Source organism: Agelaius tricolor, unplaced genomic scaffold (assembly GCF_023055355.1).
Source record: "Agelaius tricolor isolate 1412-34295 unplaced genomic scaffold, bAgeTri1.0.p SCAF_7, whole genome shotgun sequence".
Taxonomy (NCBI): domain Eukaryota; kingdom Metazoa; phylum Chordata; class Aves; order Passeriformes; family Icteridae; genus Agelaius; species Agelaius tricolor.
Genome location: NW_027269267.1, coordinates 23,158,616 through 23,175,734, shown reverse-complemented (window position 1 = coordinate 23,175,734; position 17,119 = coordinate 23,158,616).

The following is a 17,119-nucleotide window of genomic DNA, read 5'->3' as shown; positions in this document are numbered from 1 at the left end:
AGAATAGAAATGTGTTGTCTTATTAGAGGAACCTAAATATGTGGGACAAAATAAGTTGGGTGAATGTGACGTAAAATCATCAACTTTTTTTAACATTTATAAATAAAATAAAATGTATTCCTTCCCATTGGATAACACTCCTTAGCAGACATCTTCAAAAGATTTTACTACATGATGGGAGAACAATCTCTTGAATGGAGTATTTTTACTTAGCTGAAAGATGAAATCATCTTTAAAATTGTAAGGTTTTAACAGGGTTAAAACCAGAAGAACTAAACAGTATTTGATGTGTCACCATGACAAAAACAATTTTCTCAAAAGCGGTTATAAAGAATGAAATCTGCTGTTAAATTGCATAAACTTGTCATGCACTATCACTTTAAAACACAGCTTGCATCTGAATTTGACATTAGGATGACATTGAAATTTATAGGCCAAAAAGGAACAGATGTATCCATTAAAGCAAACAGGTACAGCCAAATCCTTTATACTGCAACTAAGAGGAAAAACACCCACTGGTGCTGTATATAGCGACTGTTTCTTTGAAGCTAATAAAGTGCAAAACTTTCCATGTTGCTCTATAAACCCTCACTGGGGCACTTGACAGTCATAAGAATTAGTGGCTGGATTTAAGGAACACGAAGCACTATTAGGAGAAAAATTCTGCCAAGTACTAAAGGAGTTCAAAAATAGCTTGATTTGACTAATTATGCATAACTGAGTTTTGCTGTGATTGGTATCTACTAAGTACTTGTTATAATGTATGTGGCTGTGGTATACTGGGATTTTTCACAAGGTCTCGGTATATACAACCTCAAATTGGTGAATAGTTTGGTATTTCCCAGGAGAATGATAATAAAGTAAAAGTTATTCAGGTCTTCATTGATCTCTTGGATCTAGCCATATCAGCCATACGCGAGACCTAAATTAAATAACTCAAGTAAATGTCAACTCCAATGTCATCCCTTAAAAACATGTGGCCCAGTCCCAGGTTCTGGCTGATGGCTGAAGGTGTACACAACTCAGCGGAGGCCATGAGGTCAGTGTGCCTTACCTGAGCAAAAAGCAAAGGCATTGACATTGAATGAGCAAGACACAGTCTTTTCTCTCATAAAATTGGAATTTGGCAGTGTCAAGATGGAGATTTAAAGCTGATCTTCTTTCTGAATTGGTGGTCTTCTACTGAGTCCAGGTGATCAATTTGGAAATTTTAAAACTACATGAATTTTTTATAAAAGACAGTTTTCTAGGCAAATCAAGTAGGCAAGCTATAATTCATTTCCATCTCTGCTCTTTAGGTAAAAAACCTCTTTCTAGTATAAAAAGTTCACATTCTAACTAACTAATAAATAATAAGTTTTATTACTACTTATATTATTATGTATGCATTTACTAATTCCTTTTTGTACATTTATAAAGAGTGTATATGTATATGACTTGCAAATATTAAATTTTTGTTACTGAACTTTTTTTCCCAAAATATCCCTTTATGCTAATGTTTTCCAGAATGGGTAGGTTTCCTCTAAGGAACTATTGATTCTATCTGCATAGCAAAGAATCGAGTTACACAGTTAATATCCCTGTATAGATAGAGAAGCTGTTACCTGTGCTTGAACAATTATTATGAAGTCTGATGGTTTTAATTTGGTCTATCAATTTGCATAAAATTTACTTAGCTTTCCTGTGGCCTTTTTCCCAGTTTGATCTATTTTAGTGTCTTAATTTTCAAGAGCATTTCTCCTTGCTTAAAATTCACATCTGACAACACCAATAAACTCTTTGAGCCTCTCTTTTAATTCCTTTCATTTATCTTCAATAAACTGTGTAGGTAGACACAGGCATACACAAAAGCCTGCTTCAAATACAGCCATCTCAGCTCCACAAATGAATATTCTAAATAAAGCTTCCAGTCACCTAAACTGAATCTGAATAGCTGAGGACATTGTTCAGTCTCTTAGTAATAATCTTCTGCTTAGCTGAATACTTTTTTGTAACTCCAGGATTATAGAAAGTTGCAAAAGCAAAAATAACATGTGCAACCAACCCAGAGAGCCCAAGAGTTTATCCTAATGTACCCCATGACTTAATAATTACCGTTCAGGGATGAGCACAAAACACAGAAGCTTCCTAAATCTTAAACTACTAATTCATCAAAGCCCAGCTGTCCTTGAAGTAATGGAGTTTTACAAGGTTCACAAAGTCCCAAACACTTGGGAAACACCTATATTTTTTGATTTTATCACTTTATAAAAGAGTAGTGAGATCAAAAAGCTCTTCAGCTCTTAATTAGGTAATCTGACCCTGACCCCTTACTGTCCAGACTTCATGTATGAATCAATTTTCTTTTCTAACAGCTCCTTAACTGGTTCTGTGCAACATCCTTAGTGTTGAGTGGAGCATTCTTGAAGAAACAGAATAAGTCTGAAGTCCTAATTAAGACATTTTCAGGAAGGATTAACTACTTATCTTAGCTTTGATGTTTCTTAGGCAGAGAAAAAATTAAAAGACAACAACAACAAAAAACTCAAAAACCAAAAAAACAACTCCAAAAAAACCCCCACAAAACAAAACCCCACACAAAAAAACCCCACAGACCAAAATCAAACAACACAGATGCTTCCATCCCTAGGGTAGCCTGGTAGGAAGTTTTATTCATATCCAGCTGCTGCTGCAACTCTCCTGTACAATCCTTTTGATACAGGTGGATTCTCCCTCACCAGAAAAACAGTAGGACATGCTGCACAACCTATTGATTCTTCTACTGCTCTCATCTACTTCTCTTTTTTGGATAAGCCTTTGCAAGTAATCATAAAATACAAAAATAAAGTTTTCTTAAAATATAATCCTGTGGGGCTTTGAGATACAAAAAGTGTCTCCGTTCTTCCATGTCAGAAAATAGCTTTCTCCTTGTCTCTTTTCAAAAAAGTCTTCCACTTGTTTTCAAGCCAGCCCCTCTCCTATAAAGTTCCAACAGTGATGGGTTAGATTTATTATCTGGCCCCAGCCAGGGTGACCCAGGCAAGGTTTTGATAGTGACTCCAGGCAGCCTAGAAGCACAAACCACTCAGTCTGCAGCCCTTGCCCCACAACAGCCCTCCTACTTGCTAACCTCCTTTTCTCAGTCCTACTGTCCTTCCAGATAAACATTCAGTCTGTATTGATTTTCCCCATTTACCACTAGTTTTGTTACATCTGTATGGAAATTTGATATTTCATAAACTTACAGAACCATAGAATAGTTAAGTTTTGAATACCCCTCTGAAGGTCCTGTAATCCCACCTAGTCAGCTAGAACAGGTCGCTCAGGGCTGATCTAATCATGTTGTGAATATCTCCAAGCATGGGGAACCTTGCATCATCTCAGGGTGAGATGTTTACTCTTTGTGCAGCTTGTTCCAGTGTTTGAGCCCTGCCCCAGCAGAACTGTTTTCCTATGTTTGTACATAATTTTCTGGATTTTCATTTGCATTCATTGGTCAGTGGATGTCATGTAACTGAGCACCACTGAACAGAGTCTGACTTCATTTTCTTTAGAAGACCCTCATGTAAGGCATTTCTACACATTGGAGAAATCTCCTTTTAGCCTTCTCCACTTCAAGCTGAACAGCCCTAGCTTTCTCAGTCTCTCTTGTTATGAGAAGTGCCCCAAACTACTTATCCCCTGTGCTTTTTGCTGGACTCAAATCTGTGTCATCATGTCCATCTTGTAATAGGGATCCTAGCACTGGACCCAGATGATTCTCATGTGGGTAGAGGAGAAGGATCACTCTTTCAATCTGGTAGTTGCTCCCTCATGGCATCCAGGAGGCTGTTTGTTCTTTTTTTATCTGCAAGTGTGTACTATTGGCTCATATTCAGTTTGGTGTGCAGCAGGACTGCCAGGCCCTCCTCTGCAAAGCTGTTTTACAGCCAGTAAAACCCCAGCATGTATTGGCACATAGAGTTATTCCTACCCGGCTGCAGGACTTAGAACATCCTTCTTGATGAAATTTCTGAGATGCCTCCTTGTCCATTTTTCCAAGCTGGAAAGGTGCCTCTAAGTGGTGGTACAACCCATTTTTATACTACTGTGCAGACAGTCTCAGCCTTGCACAATGTTACTGATATAGCTGCCTAGGCACTGCCTTCCTTGCAAGATCATACTCTGCAAAGGTTCTCCTGTGCTCCTCTCCATTTTTGTATAGGATCTGGCTGTTTCTCATAAGTTGCCTTTGGACCTGTGAGACCCAGCCCTCCCTGGTGCTATCTGCAGCTTTCATCACTTTGTTATTCAACACAAATATGTTCAGCATTTTTTTCTGTTCTCTCTTTTTCAACATCTTCTTCAGTTGTCTAAAACCTAGTCAACAAAGTAGTTGCTTGCAGTTCTAGCATTACACAGCATTTTAAATTTCTATATATTTAATAATCTGATTATGACAGAATAAATATGGTTCTGATTTCAATATTGAAGATTTCCATAACACTAAATGGTTAAAAAAAAGGAAAGAAATCATGAGAGTGAAGAGGACATTCTGTTCTGTTCTGTTCCATTCAAAGCTATCTCATAGAATACCAAATGAACTATACTCAAATGATCGATAATATATGCAAAGAGTTGTGATGGAATATGTTGTTTTTACTTTAACACAGTATCATTTATTTTCTAAACAGAACCTTGTTATTGAGTAGATGTGGAATTTATTTTACTCTTTTAAATTTAAATTATGTCAGAAAAGAACCAGTGACTTATAAAAAAACATGCTGTATTTCTAAAATGAATCTAAAGACAATTTTCCCTTCTGGAAGGAACCCACTACTAGCAATATAAGGAGAATGATTTGAATGTCAATTACATACCATTTCCTACAAAATAATATGCTGAAGGCAAATCAACATTTAGATCACAGTATCTGCAATGTAAATTAGAAAGAAAAAAATATAGTCAACTATGGTTAGCAAGTGTATTAAGTTTTCAAGACCTTTTTCATTTTTTATTAATTAATTAATTTATACCACCGAGTCAGGAAACTGCTTCAAAGAGACAAACTGATATAAAAATCTGTTTAAAAAATGATTTTGCATCCACAGTGATTTTAAGTACATGATATATTACAAGGTTGGACCAAATGCATATGTAGTCATCTCAATATGTCTAAAGTATCCAAGAAAATCAACTCATGACATTTTTTTCAATTCTGATACTTTTTAATAGCTTGTTAATTTTCTTTGTGGAGGCACAAGCCTTTTGTCCTTCTTTGGACACATTCCAGCACCTAAATATCTTCCTTGTAGAGAATGGTCCAGAAGTGAGCACAGCACTCAAGGTACGGCCTCCTCAGTGCTGAGTACAAGGGGACAATCACTGCCCTGGTCCTGCTGGCCACAATATTTCTGACACAAGTCAGGAGGCCATTGGCCTTCTTGGCCACCTGTGCATAGTCTGGATCATGTTCAGCCAGCAGATCCCTTTCCTCTGAGTAGCATTCCATGCACTCTGCCCCCAGTCTGTAGGGCTTCATGGGTTGTTGCGTCCCAAGTGCAGGACCTGGTACTGCACCTTATTGAACCTCTTGCAATTGGCTTTAGCCCACGGATCCAGATTGGCAAGATTCCTCTGCTGAGCCTTCCCTCCTGCAGATAAATACTCCTACCCTGTGAGAGACTAGAGAAAATGGTTACTGTCTCAAAACAACTGAAATATTTGGGGGGGAAGAGGGGGGCACACACACACTCACACACATACATGCACACACATGCTTCAGTTGTTTTGACCCAGTAATCCTTTTCTCACTTGGTGTTGATGGCAAACTTACTGAGGGGATTCAACCCCCTCATCCAGACCATTCATAAAGATGTTAAACAGGATTGACCTCAATACTGAGCCCTGGAGGACAGCACTCATGACTGGCTGCCAGTTGGATGTAACTCCATTCAGCACACTCTCTGGGTGCAGTCATCCAGACATTTTTACCCAGAGCAGAGTGCACCCATCCAAGCCATGAGCAGCTAGTATCTCCATGAGAATCTCCATGACACATCTTCAGGAGATGGTGTCAAATGCTTTACTGAAGTCCAGATACTCCCTCCATCCACTAAGGATGGTCATGTTGTCATAGAAGAATACCAGGTTCACAAATAGTGTCTATGAACTTGACCTAATAATTTCCAATGGCCTTTTTTGATTTTATACATAGCTTTTTCTTTTGCTATACACTTTAGTTGATTTTGTATTCCTAAAATGCAATATGCCAGCTTAATATCATTCTTCTCACTTGTCGGATGCATCAGCTGAATGAAAATTTATACAGGAGTTGCAGTTTACCATTATATTCACTGATGACCATTTCTTCTGTGAGGTATCATAACATGCTTTCACTGTCTGCACGTGCACCTCTGTGACAACCATTCAAGCTGCTAGGAAGCAATGGATAATCTGTGTGTGAATTTATGATGATAAGCAGCTGATAATTAATTCTCATTGACTTTGTTTTTTCCCACCTGATCTCAGGGTGAGATGTTTACTCAAATATTTAGTGTTGAAAACACTGTGGCAACATCCTGTTAAATTTTCTTCTCAATAGCTCAACCCAACTCACTTTTTCTCAGTTATTGGCAGTGTTCTGACAAGCCTTAAGGAAAAATTAAAGGGTGTCCATAATACTGTGAATTTGTCACCAGGACTTATTGTGCTACTAGCAAGCCAGTAATAAAATACTTTCTTGGCATCTGGGAGTCTGCCATCTTTATTATATATGATGAAATAGGTCATTCCTGCTGGGCTTTAGTGAAGGAAGATTACTACAAAATAGGATCTCGTTGTTTGATACATCCAATCTTATGTACTTCCTCCAGAGATAAGGCTAATGTAATTATTTAAGTTACTAATTTTAGTAACTATTGAGATTCTAATCTGTCAACCTGAAGAAAGAAAAAAATATTTCGATGGCACAGTAATTCTTATTAAAGCCTGAATATCTTTTAATATGACCATCACTGGAAGAGAAATTTTTGAAATGAGAAAATATCACCATCTGCTGTTAATGTCTAAAGAATGCTGCCAAGTTATATAAATTGAGACCCCTTCTTTATTTGGCTTCATCAGCTGCCAGGAGTAGAAAACTAAATTGTCCTTAGCAGACTGCAATGCTATTTTTTTTTTCCTCTGGATGGAGACAGCAAGAGGCAAATTGCTTCATTCAAAATTGTGTAAACAACTAACATTTAAATCTCAATAAAACTTGGTTTTACTATTGTTTTAGTTTCTGTGTGCTTTTGGGGGGTTCTTGCTTGTTTGGTTGTTTTTTGTTTTGTTTTTTTTTATTGTTTTCATCGAGATCCTTTCATTAGAATGTGCTTTTGGCACAGTAAGGCATTGCACACTGTTTTCTTGCCTGGAAGCTCTGGACTTCTGTTACTGTTTCTTCCAGGAAAAAAATCTCAGACACAATATATGTGTGGAATAACAGAGAAAGTACCTCTTCTCAGAAGCTTGCTCATGGCTCAGATAATTTGACATATATTTAAGTAAGACATCAAAGTAATTAGGGTGATGTACTCAATTATGAGCTCTCAATTAAATACTTTAAGTAAAACTTAAGCCCCAAGTTTTGCAGGGAATAGCACAGTTATGCTAATATTCTAAATTCATATCAGCAGACTCCTTAAACTCAGAAATAAAACAAAAATAATTAAGAAAAATAGAAAAGTTTTATGATACATAACGTTTTTATTTTGTAATATAAATTAGGTACTATATTCAGTGACAAAGGAGTTCATCCATATAAAAACCTTACTCCTATAGTTTTAAATATGCAAAAGAATTTTAATTTGCTAAAAAAGAAAAATAATTCCCTTAATTCATCAAGGCAGGGAAACACCTGGAAACACAAAGAAACAACTTTAGAACATATTGGTCCTCTTAGCACCATATAATTACAAAATTTCTTCAAAGGAAAGCTTTATGCTTTATAGTCAATATTATATATCTTAGGAAAAAAGTGCATTTAAGCCATGCCTTTTGACTCTCTATACCCAGTTCCTCCTCTTCACAGAAATGTGCAGATAGAAACTCAGTCAATGCCAAAAAAATCAGCCTATCATTGTACCAGCAAAATATTCAATATGAAAGTATAGCTAACAGAATATTTAGCTACTTCTTCTGAGCTTTTTAAGTTTTTTCTAACACAATGTTTGGTTTTGTTCTTTTACTTTTTTTCACTTTTTTAAAAATATTTTTACTCTAATTTTATCTAAGACAAAGAAGAATATTATCATCAAGTAGAGCACACAGGAACATGATGTAAGATTTTTAAGGTCACATTAACCCTAGGGAATGGTCTGGATTTGTATCAGGGTCGATTTAGATGGGGTATTAGAAAAAAAGGTCTTCACCCAGAGGGTTTTTGAGCACTGGAAGAATATCCCCAGGGAAGTGGTCACTGCACCAGCCTGTCAGAGTTCAACAAGTGTTTAGACAATACTGTTGAGTATGTAGTGTGATTCTTGGGAATTGTCCTGTGCAGTGCTGGGACCCAATGATCCTCCTGGGTCCCTTTCAACTCATCATATTCAGTGATTCTATGATTACCTACTCTAAAAATAATAGTTACTGTAGATGGAACTAGACATTGATTTCATAATAAATTTTCAAGAAAAACTAATCTCAGTTTGATTTTTGTTATTTCTATTAACACCTATTCTACAGGTGTTTGCTAACAAATGAGACCAAACATGATTAGCTCAGAAAGCACACAAATATATGTACATATGAAAAACAGCAGTGAGCAAATTTCAGTTACTGGTCTTAATGTTTGAGTCACTTAGCCATTAAAAATTTCTTACACTCTTCAGTTTCTAATGGGATTAGTTTTCTTAGTGGCACAGAATATGTAATTAAAATGTAGCTATTTAAAATTAGTTCCAAGATTAATTCAGACTTTATGCATTTCACATTGCATGGAAATGGATAATAGGTGGTATACGCATTGACATAGAGAATCGATATCTAATTACCTACAGCACATTCCAGCAAGTCAGTATATATGAGAACCTGAAGCATTTATTTCTAAGAAAATCCCAAGGGTAGATTCAATAACGTTCTAAAAATTCATTCTGAAAGCCATTCGCATATTTATTTTATAAAGATTCCCCTTTCTTTACCCTGGTAATACTTTTATTAGTTTTCCTTGATGATTGTTTTCTGAAAGTTGCACTTAATCATGTAACAATCTCAATTGTTTTCTCTGAAATCAGACTATTGAGATGTGTCTACTCTGTTTACAGCTACATACTAATTCTAGAGAGTAAAGTCTTCAAAGTTTGTATTTTTGCACACTGACTAATTTGCATAAGAATTTACTAGAGAGAAATCCACCTATGCAACACTACTATTGGTATATTCTTGTGCATGCTAAAACACATGCTTAAGTCACCAAAGCAAGCTTAAGTCATGCAATTGATACAGCAACAGGAGAGCGGGACTTGATGCAGGCAAACCTCTGACATAATTCCAGGTTCTGTAGAGAGCTTCTTAACTTGTGCTACACTAAGCTGGAATTTTTGTGAGAATTTCCTTTTTTTTTTAATTTTGTGAAATATCCATTTAAATTCTGTCTGCTCAGAATTTCTAATATTTTAGATCAAAAACTCGATATTATGGTTCCTGAACATGGAGGATCTTGACAGTTTTATTCTTTTACTCTCGGGTGTTGCAGGAAGCCATGGTTCTCCCTTGATTCTACAGCCAAATGATCTTTGTGGAAACTAAATATTGAGAGGAAAAAGACTTGGGTAGCTAACTCCTAGGAGTGCTCCAGGAAATGGATAAAAATATCACAGATACAGAGATGGGAAAACCACACAAAATTATTATTAGAGTTTAAGAACAGTACTTCTCTCCCCTCCTCCTACACCCTAATGTGAGTAAAAAAAAAAAGAGAGAGGTTATGGGTTGAGATAAAACAATTTACTGGTAACAACAATGAGATTAAAAAAAAACCAATGCAGTAACAGCAACAATATCAATAAGAAAAGTATACAAAATTAGGGTGATTTACATACAAATATTGCTCACCAAGCCTGAACTGACATGAGACAATGAACAAAATGATGAACGAACCCTTAATGGTGCCACTTTTCTTCTGAAGCCATGCCGCCCTCCTTCCCAAATGTGAGTATCCCTTATTTCTTCCTCCAGTAGATGATGTAGAATAAAAACACAGACACATCCACCGGGCTCCAGGCTCCATACCCTCATGGCTACTGAGAAAAAAGAATGGTGTCATGGCTGAAAACCACAACAGTTAAGAAAAATAGTTTATTTCAATTTAATTATACAATTATGTTCATGTCTGCAAAATGCTGTCTTTAAAAAGAAGAAAACAAAAAAGAAGAAATATTGTTTCTCATTAGATGAGGAAGTCAATCTCTTTCTGAGCCACAGAAAAGTATTTAAAATAAAGGAAAAAAAGAAAACATAGACTGGGGCTTTTTTCAGAACACAATCTGTATCTCAAGAAAGAAGTGCCAATTTCAGCAGAAATGGAAAATATCGGAGTTCTCTCTTTTAGTGTTCCTTGTTTTATTTTTGTGATTTCCCACCTAGTATTCAATTATGCTAAAATATAAAGTCTACTTCTGTCACTATGAATTTAGATTAAATGAATATAATTGCTTTAAAAAATAAAATGAATGCATGATGTCAGAGTATTGGTTCATTCTATGACTTTTCTTTCTAAGACTTCTAGACTGCATGATTGTGGTCATAAATTCTTTTTTTCTTGCTTAGTATTCTGCTCCTGTCATTCCTAGCCACATGAAAACCCTGCAAATAGTCTACTTGTTATAAACTGTGTGGATTTAAGTCTGTGTCTTTTTCATTTGGTTGAAAGGTGTTCATTTACAGCAGCTTAATTTAATCAAAAAGATGTGCAAAGAAAATTTCTCTTTCTGTGCTATCTTACTTTAGAAGTATTTATCTCTTGATTCTTTAGAATTACATTAATCTAATAGATCAATGTAATTTGTATGACTATGCTGTCATACATTGGAAAGAACTTGCCAGTAACATGAATTCAATGCCCAAGTATGTAAACAAAATTAAAATACCCAGACAAAACTACAACAACTCAAACACATGCCATATTTCTGCTGAAGATTCTAGGTGGAACTCTGACTAAAATAACTGCAGTTTGTTCTGTGTGAAGACTTTTAAAATAATTAATGAAAAACAAAGAAAAGCCCAAGCAAGATGATTGTGCAGCAATAGAATTATATATAATCTATGTTGAAAAATACTACCCAATGAAAAAAAGAACCCTTAAAAGTTATAATGTAGTTGAACTTCTGTGAAACTTACATTTCAGTTAATTACTTGAAAGTTACATTACAGAAAAAAGAGATTTAATCTATTTTATGTTCTAAAACTAATTCTATGCTTGAAAAGTTTCATTTTTAATATACTTCTCATTCTCAGTCAGTCCAGGTCATCTGTCCTGCCCATGCTCTCCTCTGGGTTTTTCAGCAATTTTGCACTGGCAGAACATGGGAAACCGAAAAGTCCTTGATTTAAGGTAAGCACTGCTCAGCAACAGATAAGACATCAACGACGCCAAGGACGAGTCGGAATGCTTTCCATGTTGTATGCTCCATTCTTTCTGAATCCTCACAATTTAGGAAAATGCAAGTCTTTGACAAGAAGCATGCAGGAGATTTGCAATGCAAGGTGTTCCAGAGATGCATTTAATGAGCTCAACTTCTACATGTTGGCTACATGCTGTCAGGAACAGCTCTGATGTCTCCCTGGGCAGAAATCTGATATATAATCCTTTTGGGGAAATCCTGATAGAAAATTTCTTGAAAAGCTATAACCACAGCGTTCTTCATGTGCTTTCAACCACAAGAGCCCTTAAGCTCAAAATAACTCTGGCTTCCACTAATATAAATGATCTGGTGATATATTTCTATATAACATATTCCCAGTTATGGATTTTAGACACAGATTTATTCATTGTCTTCTTAGTCAGGAATTAGTTTGTTTCAAAATTAACAAATAACCATATTAATTTTACTGTTCTCAAAGTTGATCTCTAGGCCAATTTGCTATTGTTTAATGGGTTTGAGACATCTATTTAGTTGAGAACTGGAGCTCTTTTTATGAACTGGAGTAATTAATATGAGATACCCTGAGGATTTTATCTTTTGCAGTATACCATAGCTATAAATTTGGAAAGAATTCCTATTGGGAGGAAATGCCTAAGGGAATTCTGTACAAATAAACAGACCTTTCTTCTCTGCATCTCTACTTCTTTTTTATGCATGATGCATTATATCGCTTGGGAAAATAACATTAATTCAGTGGACAGGGTTATCTGTGAGGTGCAATGCTACCATCAAATTTCATGCTGCTCCTAGATAATAATTCAAATTGTTTTTGAGCAGGTCTTCATCAAGCCTTCTTCCTCACGTCTTTCTCACTTCACCTTGTGAACACAAATGTGTAACTATCTTGCTACCTCAGGAATAAACCCAGTGTCCCCTGAGAACTCTGTCTTACACTTCAAAATATTTTGTGTGGCAAAGTTTAGACTAAATTAAAATTGTAATGAAGTTTTACTGTTTTCCAAAACTGGATTTTTGCAGGATGATTCTATGTATTTTAAACAACTACTATTTCTCAAGTTATTAAACACAGCTGCTTTTCTGCAAGCCCTTTATTTCCCATTCCCCTCCTCTCTTCTTCTTTTCTTTTTCCCATTCTTTTAGTTTTAATTTTCTATTTTTTTTTCTGTTTCTTCTCCTCTTTTATTATTATTTTTTTTTTCCTGGATGGCCTTCTCTGGGTGTACAAAGATACAAAAAAAAGACTCTCAAAATGCAAACTGTTATGAAACCCTATGTTATTTAATTCACTCTGTGTTAGAAAAAGTTAGATTCTAAAATGTAGCATGAATGTAGTTAGACCACAACCAAAAAGTTGTCCAAACCAAGTTTCAGTCAACACAAGAATAACTGCTCTTTCGGTGTCCCCAGAAAAACTTCTCAATCTAATACTTTGGACACTCTAAGGATCTCAAAAGCCATGTAGTCTTCATAGGCAAACAGGCAATTGGACTTGATTAAAATGGCAGCATTTCAGCTAGCAAATTTCAAAGTTTTGGACTAATCTAATAAAAAGGGCTTTTTTTTTTTTTGCCTGTTTTTATTCTCTTTAACAGTGCAATTTTGATTGTAGGAGAAAAAAAAACCCAAACTATTTTCTTTAAAAACATAGGTAAATACTGTATGCAAAAAGGAAGCAGGCTATACCACTGATATATCGTTGTTATTTTTAATTCATGAATTGGCATCTCATGCTTTTCAGGGGACTAAATTGATTTTTAAAATTCTTCTAAATGTATTTGTTTTCTTATTTAATCAGATGGGGTTGGGGGGTCTAAGCAGTCTGCAAGTGTTAGAAAATACACAAAATATGTAAAAGTTATAGATAAGGCAGGTGAAGATTTAAATGTCCAGATGTATGAATGAAATGGAGCTTATTGGCCTGAATATAAGTATCTACAAATGTACTAACAATTTAAAGTACAAAGATATTATCTTCTGTGGTTTGTTTTGGGGCATTTTTGTTTGGTTTTTTTTCCCTTCACAATAAGTTTGGAGGAACAAGGACTGTTGCCCTGTGATGAGGACAATTCCTTCCATGTAGGAAGAGAGACCTTGGAAAATTCAAGTTAAAATGAGGCTTGAGAATGTCTACGACACCTCTGTAGAACTTTAAATGCATCAACAGCTACTTATCTTGGAATTATAAATGTAATATTAATGCAATATAGTTCAGCTTCTGTGTCCTAATTGATGTATGGTCATCTTGGAGAGCATAGAAAGTTCGAAATATTATCTTAGACAGTAAAATATTTTGAGGTATGATCATCTAATTTTAAGAGTAAACTTAGCCTCAAAAATCTACTAAGAGTTGATCTTGAAATTAGCATAAAAATTATTGAGTATTTTCTGCACACAATTACATAGCAATTATTTGGTCTCTGTACCATGCCTGAACTCAATTATTAATTTTATTCTGCATACCCTTAGGATATTTACAAGATCAGAAGTGGTTTGGAGTTTGAGCAGAGCGTACATGTTACACATGTACTTACATATATGCATATTGTGCCATCTGTGTCAGCTCTAGGAACCCTCATGCTTGTCAGAAGAGTCTATCAAAACTTAAGTTCAGTTCACTCCTGCTTTAATTTGATAATTTAATCATCTGAACCTCTTACTACATTTGAAATGAGTCCCTTGAATTTCTATAAAACCATAAATAAATAAAAAATTCTGAAATTCCATGTTTAATAGTGAGTGGTAAGTGATGATCTAACAGCCTTGGTACTCTTATAATGTATTATACAGTAGTGCTTTAAAAATATAATAAGAGACTAAAGCTCTCAGCTGTTTTTAAGGTTAAATAGTTTTACTGCTTTTCTTTATAATTTTTTCTTCCTATTTTCTATTTTCAGCTAGGTTGAATTAACCCTTTCTCATTCCTTGCGCCAGGTGTCATTCACCTCATTATTTGCACTGCTATATCTTTTATCTTGAGCAGAATGCTACTTTGTCAGCAGACAGAGGACAAATTTTGCATCCTTTGACAGAGATCTGTGAAGAGATCTTAGACTTCATTCACCACCCTTCAGTGTACAGAATTCACAGGATGACTGTGAATTTCTGGTATTAAATATGGAGTGAAATCCTTTGACAGTCTTTGAGGTACAGAAGGTGCAGGGACTCTAGTATATGTACTGAACTGCACTGAGTTTTCCTGAAAAGACAAAATGGATACATCCATTATTTATTTTTCTCACACTGTCCTCCAGCTGAGCAACTCTTCCAATTAGCTGATATTTCAACCAAGTGCTACAATAAGATATTTGATCTGGTTTGCATGTGTTCTGACATGCCTTTCTTTTATATTAATTGGAAGATACTGAAATAAATAAAAGACAGGGAAAAACAAGGAAAAATTCCATTTGATTCCTCATTGCTGAAAACAGAGTAAGGAAACCCTAAGCCCCGAAACACCGCAAAAAGAGAAAATTAGAATTGAGACAAAAAAATGACTGTGAAAAGCTAATGTGTGGTAATACATCGGATATAAAGCAGACTAAGTAAGCAGCAAAATACCACAAACAAACAAACAAATAGAAAAATACCCCCAAACCAATGAAACCAAACCTCAGAGAACTACTTAAATGAGCATAAGACAAAATCAGCTAAAATTAAATTAATTTTAAAATTGGGGTTCAGATCAAGAATGGTAGAATCACTTGAAAATCATTAAGTGGTGTCTCCTCTGGCCTGCATGCAAAGGAACACTGTGTTCTACAAATGAAACTTTCACATCCAACCTCATTTAGTAGAATATGGTGAAAGTAGAATTGTCATAGAATAATACAGTGTATTCTGTTGGAAAGGACCCTAAAGATCATCTAATTCCAACTCCCCTGTCACAAGGAGCAGGGACACTTTTCATTAGACCAGCCACATATGGCCCCATGCATTATAACCCCTTGAGCCCTGACCTTCCACCAGTCTTCCCCCAGTGCATGGTGAACCTGCTCATCCCACTGTTGGATAACTTCTTGAGAAGGATGCTGAAAGGAACAGTATCAAAAATCTTACTAAAATCCAGAGAAATCCACTGCCTTCCCTCCATCCAATAGGTGGGTGACTTTATCATAGAAGGGTCTCAAATTATTTAAAAAAGACTTTCCTTTTGGGACCCACATTAACTGTGCTTGGTAATTGCATTATTCTTTCAATGGCTTTCAGTAGCACCCTGTATCATACATTCAATAATTTTTTCCAGAAAATAAAGCTAAAATAACAGGTCTATAGTTACCTGGCCCTTCTCTAATGCTTTCTTTGTCTATTAGAATAACACTGACTGTCTTCCAGTTAGCAGGAACCTCCAAAGAGTCCCAGGTGTCAGACATCTTTTATGAAAAATCCTTTCCTTAGGATTTTTCCTCCTGACAAGCTGAGAGGCCTCAGGAACAAAATGCAAACAATGGTTATCTGCTGCTGTGGAATGCAACAGGTGGATCTGTGATTGGCCCATGTTGGTTGTTTCTAATTAATGGCCAGTCACAGTGAGCTGACTGGGACAGAGAGTCTGAGCCAGAAGCCTTTGCTATCATTCTTTCCTATTCTATTCTTACCTAGCCTTCTGATGAAATCCTTTCTTCTATTCTTTTAGAATAGTTCTAATAAAATATATATAATAAAATAATAAATCAAGCCTTCTGAAACATGGAGTCAGATCCTCATCTCTTCCCTCATCCTCAGACCCCTGTGAACACGGTCACACCCAGGACCTTTGGTAGATGACTGGGAGACGTTTAGCCATAGCACCCAATAGCTCCACACCCTCCAGCACTGTGGGATGAATCCCACTGGGCTCTATGGTATTGTGAGGGCTCAGCTCATAATAGCTGTTCCCTTACAGTTTCAGTGCTCACAGAAGGAAAGCTGATGTTTGCTCACAGTGGATCTACACTCGTCTATCACTATAAAGACTGAGGCAAAAAGAGCATTGAATGCCCCCACTTCTTTTTTAACTCTATCAGAGTCAGATGACCATCTTCATTGACATAGGTCCAAATTTATTTATATATGGCAGTGCATGGACTCAATATATGGTTTATAGATGGGAGACAATTACTTAAAATTTTCTACTATTTCTTGTCTGTCATTTCAATTTTGATGAAACAAAATGTATAGCCAGACATCTTTAACTGTTTTCAAAGGTATGATTATATTGGTAAACGGAAAAGCAATTGTAACAACTTTCTTTTCTGACAGAAATTCTCCCCAGAACTGTCAAGCTGTAAGTAGCTACATGTTCATTTTGGCTAAAATTTCAGAAAGCTGTCAAATACACACTTAGATACATCACTGAAGTCTGAACTACTGACTCATTACAGTTACTGCATAGCAGTTTCTATGTTCAATTTCTTATTTTGTCTTTGACCTTTACCTGGTGTTCCAGAACTAAGAAAAGAAAAAGAAAGGGTTTCTCAAGCCCTTTCCTCAGAGTATTCTCAGTCTAGGTGTATGATGAAGTTAGATAGTCAGTCAAT